This window comes from Mus musculus, chromosome 11 (assembly GCF_000001635.26).
Source record: "Mus musculus strain C57BL/6J chromosome 11, GRCm38.p6 C57BL/6J".
Classification (NCBI taxonomy): domain Eukaryota; kingdom Metazoa; phylum Chordata; class Mammalia; order Rodentia; family Muridae; genus Mus; species Mus musculus.
In genome coordinates this window covers 19,087,968-19,093,967 of record NC_000077.6, presented here as the reverse complement: position 1 = coordinate 19,093,967, position 6,000 = coordinate 19,087,968, and positions in this window count along the sequence as shown.

Here is a 6,000-nt window from a genome sequence, read left to right as displayed (position 1 = left end):
CTGCACAGGCCTAGAGCACTGGACAAGCTAATGTAGGGGCTAATTATACAACTAGGGAGAGACTCTTATTTTTTTAAAGAGAGGGCTCAAGGGGTGAGTGAGGGAAGAGAGTTCTTTTATTTCCTCTTTATTTTTGTTGCAAATAAAAGTTAGGAAAGTATTACAGCTTTGCTCGTTTTTCCCCGTTGGCTTTTGAGTCTGAAAAGAGTGCTGGAAGTCAACGGAGGTTGGAACAGAGAGTGTTAATTCTTCCATATCTAAGCCTCTTTGTGGAAATTCCTTTGTCTCCTGCCCCAAGTCATTAAACACTAATCCCATCACTCTTTCTAATCCGCCCAATGGAGCAGGAGTTCAGTTTCCGAAACAGTCTTTGTGGCACTTCTAATAGACAGGTCCTCTAGATCTCCGATGGTTCAGGCACATTTAGAGTCTCCCATTTCAGCCCCTTAATGAAGTACCCTTAATGAATCTCTTCCTCCTTCATGCGGTGAACACAGACACCAATTGCTTTAGTGTTAAGTAGGGGAAGGCGCTCAGTCATCTCAGGGGCCTTTGCAAAATATGACTGTCAAAGGCAAACCCTAGGAAACAGACCATTGAAGGCTACAGTCACTGAAGTGCTCATTTAATTACTACGGATTTACAAAAGAAAATCTGCTCTTTGTAGCTAACAAAGAACAGGGGACTAAGAAGAGATAGTCAAAGGTTTTGCCAATAAATGAGACAAGAGGACACAAGGCCCAGTGAAGCCAGGGTTCAGGGGATCTCTTTCCAGTCTGCTCGCCGTGTAGGTCTTTCTTCACACTAGCTGTGCACAGGGCTATTTAAAGATGGTGGCATGGAGGCTGATAAACTCTTCACTGGCAGAAAGCCACAACAATGACAATTCATTCGGCTAGTTTAAGGCAGTGTACTGTTGCCATTACTGATGATATGATAGCAATCTGAGGACAGGGACAGGAAAGGGGGAAACAATGGGGAAAGTAGTTTACAGGGTAATGCTGCTATTTATGCAGAGTGCTTTCAGCCTCAGCGGTTAACCTCAGCTTGGGCTTAATATCCCTCCAACATACCAGACGTGACAGATGTGAATGAAAACCCCGGATGGTACCTGTTTGTTTTGTTTACACAAAATAGGTTGAGCTATTTCATAGAGAATTTACTGCTATTTTGATTTTTGTTGTTCTTTTTGGATTTTTATTTTTTTGCTTAGTGGAGATAGTATATATTAAAATGTATATTGTATATTGCACATAATATGACATCTTATAGCATCTGTTCATCATACAATGAAACTATTTATATGATAAAATTAAAATCAGGAAGTAGTTTTGGCTTTCGAGTATATACATTGCACACAGTATTGCCTTAAATTAAAAAATAAGAAGAAAATAAGTTAATAGAGCCAATACCATTGTCATGGTCATAATTTATTTGCTACCAAAGACAGAGAAAAATAATTGACCACAATTAATACCAGTGTGGCTGAAGAACTTCTTACTGGTGCTTATGTAGCATTTAAGTCAAAACACCAAATGAGCCCTAAAAGCTCCTACAGGTAGCAAACATTCACTTAACCTACCTCATCTAATTGATGACTTAACTACTTGTACCAGTGACCCATTACTGAAGAACAGAACTAGACAAACTTCGAGTTGGTTAGTAAACAAGGAAGCATCCCTAGACCTTGCCATGATCCAGCCAAAACACTGGGCAAAGTCAAGAGCACAGAGCAGCACAAAGGAATTAGTATAACTAGTTTGGCAAATAGGGTCAACCTTATAAAGATGCTATTGTCAATGACAGCAAAATCCGGGGCTTCTTAAGTTCTCTCCTTCCCTCTTAGTGCCTAGACCTTAGTTCTCCTTTGTTGTAATGGCAGATAGCATGTTAGCTTTATCTTTACAGAGCCTTTCAATAAAATTTCATTTTATCGTATTAGGACTAGACCTGATGTTTTTTTCCTTTAAGGAGATACAACCCTGCACACACATACACACCAAAACAAACAAACAAACAAACAAACAACAAAAACCTTTTAGCTCCCGAATGGAGACAAATCAGATACATTGACCAAGTAAATGGAAACAAAGTGACTCATCTCAGAAAGAAGCTACGGTGTTTTGCTCTTCTATAAAAACAACTGCAGTTAACATTTGGGCCGTGTTTCAAATTCCAGTGCAGGTCTACTGTTGGCAATAAAAGTTACACTTGGATATTGTTAACTGTGCTCATGTATTCCGGCTTCTACCCCACTCCTAACTGACTTGCCAAGTCTTTCTCTTTGGGGAATCAAACAGCTCTTACATGCATAGAGGAAACATTTCCTGCTCTACGAGTTAAAAAAAAAATCTCAAAAGCCTCAGTTGCGTTTATGAGAGCCACTGAGGCAGCTAGTAAGAGAAGCAGCTGAGTGCCAGCTGTGCCCGGGAGCGTCAGCCCCTGAAATCCTGCACGGCCAAGCCTGGCTGCCAACGGTGCGTTAGACCAAAGATGGCTACATCCTAGCAAAAACTCTGTGTCTAATCCTTCTCTTCCTTTCCAGACGCTACTTTTTTTTTTCATTCTCATTTCACATGAGCAAGCTGCATGAATGTAGTTACAAATGAAAAGAACAAATAAAAACGGAACGAGGATGGTGCTTTGGCAAGATTTCCAGAAGGCTCTACACTGGTGATTTCTCACATCCCTCTAAACTTTGTTCCCTAGACTACAAAATGTGAAGGGGTGGATTTGATTACACGGGTTTCTCATTCCCTTGTGAGAATATATATCGGGAAATAAGAAAACTTTGGGGAATTTGCAGGATGCTGCTATTACTGCACCACCTCCCCCTCCCCCTCCCCCTCCTCCTCTTCCTCTTGTTTGTTTGTTCTGTTGTTTTGTTTTGCTTTTTTTAGATAGGTTTTCTCTGTAGAGCCCTGGCTGTCCTGGAACTCCCTCTGAAAACTAGCTGGCCTCAAACTTGTAGACATCTGTTTGCCTCTGCCTCCTGAGTGCTGGGACAAAGGTGTGCACCCCCATCACCTGGTCCAGTTTTCTTATTAAGGAAAGATGCTTTCACTTACCAGGGACACTGTAAATTCAAGGAAAAGGAAGAGAAGAGAATATTTGTCAAGGAGTGAGTTACCTGTTACGTTCATGGTTACTCTACTGAGAAAGTGTCCCTCCCTGTCTTCATCCTAGAGGAAATGGGATACCTGAGGCACAGTTCAGGAAGGAAGGCTATGCTGGATCACAGGAATTCTGCCACAATTTCTAAGAAGTATAAGTAGAATAGTGTAAGAAGCTAAGATGTAGGGGATACAAATTGGAAAAGAGGAAGTCAAAATATCACTTTTTGCAGATGATATGATAGTATATATAAGTGACCCTAAAAATTCCACCAGAGAACTCCTAAACCTGATAAACAGCTTCAGCGAAGTAGCTGGATATAAAATTAACTCAAACAAGTCAATGGCCTTTCTCTACACAAAGAATAAACAGGCTGAGAAAGAAATTAGGGAAACAACACCCTTCTCAATAGTCACAAATAATATAAAATATCTTGGCGTGACTCTAACTAAGGAAGTGAAAGATCTGTATGATAAGAACTTCAAGTCTCTAAAGAAAGAAATTAAAGAAGATCTTAGAAGATGGAAAGATCTCCCATGCTCATGGATTGGCAGGATCAACAATGTAAAAATGGCTATCTTGCCAAAAGCAATCTACAGATTCAATGCAATCCCCATCAAAATTCCAACTCAATTCTTCAACGAATTAGAAAGAGCAATCTGCAAATTCATCTGGAATAACAAAAATCCTAGGATAGCAAAAACTCTTCTCAATGATAAAAGAACCTCTGGTGGAATCACCATGCCTGACCTAAAGCTTTACTACAGAGCAATTGTGATAAAAACTGCATGGTACTGGTATAGTGACAGACAAGTAGACCAATGGAATAGAATTGAAGACCCAGAAATGAACCCACACACCTATGGTCACTTGATCTTCGACAAGGGAGCTAAAACCATCCAGTGGAAGAAAGACAGCATTTTCAACAAATGGTGCTGGCACAATTGGTTGTTATCATGTAGAAGAATGTGAATCGATCCATACTTATCTCCTTGTACTAAGATCAAATCTAAGTGGATCAAGGAACTTCACATAAAACCAGAGACACTGAAACTTATAGAGAAGAAAGTGGGGAAAAGCCTTGAAGATATGGGCACAGGGGAAAAATTCCTGAATAGAACAGCAATGGCTTGTGCTGTAAGATCGAGAATTGACAAATGGGACCTCATGAAACTCCAAAGTTTCTGCAAGGCAAAAGACACCGTCAATAAGACAAAAAGACCACCAACAGATAGGGAAAGGATCTTTACCTATCCTAAATCAGATAGGGGACTAATATCCAACATATATAAAGAACTCAAGAAGGTGGACTTCAGAAAATCAAATAACCCCATTAAAAAATGGGGCTCAGAACTGAACAAAGAATTCTCACCTGAGGAATACCGAATGGCAGAGAAGCACCTGAAAAAATGTTCAACATCCTTAATCATCAGGGAAATGCAAATCAAAACAACCCTGAGATTTCACCTCACACCAGTCAGAATGGCTAAGATCAAAAATTCAGGTGACAGTAGATGCTGGTGAGGATGTGGAGAAAGAGGAACACTCCTCCATTGTTGGTGGGATTGCAGGCTTGTACAACTGTCAGGGCAGTCTGGTGGAGTCAGCTTGACAAAGTGAAAGCTGGGAAGCTGGTTCATGAAGCAAAGAGTTTCAAGGAAACTCCCTTCCCGGGGGCCTGGCATTTTCTCCCTAATCTATATAAACCGTAAAATTAATTTTTCCATTCCCGAATTAGTCTAGTGTATAGATGCACATGCACTCTATTAAGCATTAACTTATAAGTAAATGCCTTTTTTTTTCTTCTCTTTTTTTTTTCTTTCCATTTTTTATTAGGTATTTAGCTCATTTACATTTCCAATGCTATACCAAAAGTCCCCCATACCCACCCACCCCCACTCCCCTACCCGCCCACTCCCCCTTTTTGGCCCTGGCGTTCCCCTGTTCTGGGGCATATAAAGTTTGTGTGTCCAATGGGCCTCTCTTTCCGGTGATGGCCGACTAGGCCATCCTTTGATACATATGCAGCTAGAGTCAAGAGCTCCGGGGTACTGGTTAGTTCATAATGTTGTTCCACCTATAGGGTTGCAGTTCCCTTTAGCTCCTTGGGTACTTTCTCTAGCTCCTCCATTGGGAGCCCTGTGATCCATCCATTAGCTGACTGTGGGCATCCACTTCTGTGTTTGCTAGGCCCCGGTATAGTCTCACAAGAGACAGCTACATCTGGGTCCTTTCGATAAAATCTTGCTAGTGTATGCAATGGTGTCAGCGTTTGGATGCTGATTATGGGGTGGATCCCTGGATAAGGCAGTCTCTACATGGTCCATCCTTTCATCTCAGCTCCAAACTTTGTCTCTGTAACTCCTTCCAAGGGTGTTTTGTTCCCACTTCTAAGGAGGGGTATAGTGTCCACACTTCAGTCTTCATTTTTCTTGAGTTTCATGTGTTTAGGAAATTGTATCTTATATCTTGGGTGTCCTAGGTTTTGGGCTAATATCCACTTATCAGTGAGTACATATTGTGTGAGTTCCTTTGTGAATGTGTTACCTCACTCAGGATGATGCCCTCCAGGTCCATCCATTTGGCTAGGAATTTCATAAATTCATTCTTTTTAATAGCTGAGTAGTACTCCATTGTGTAGATGTACCACATTTTCTGTATCCATTCCTCTGTTGAGGGGCATCTGGGTTCTTTCCAGCTTCTGGCTATTATAAATAAGGCTGCTATGAACATAGTGGAGCATGTGTCCTTCTTACCAGTTGGGGCATCTTCTGGATATATGCCAAGGAGAGGTATTGCTGGATCCTCCGGTAGTACTATGTCCAATTTTCTGAGGAACCGCCAGACTGATTTCCAGAGTGGTTGTACAAGCCTGCAATCCCACCA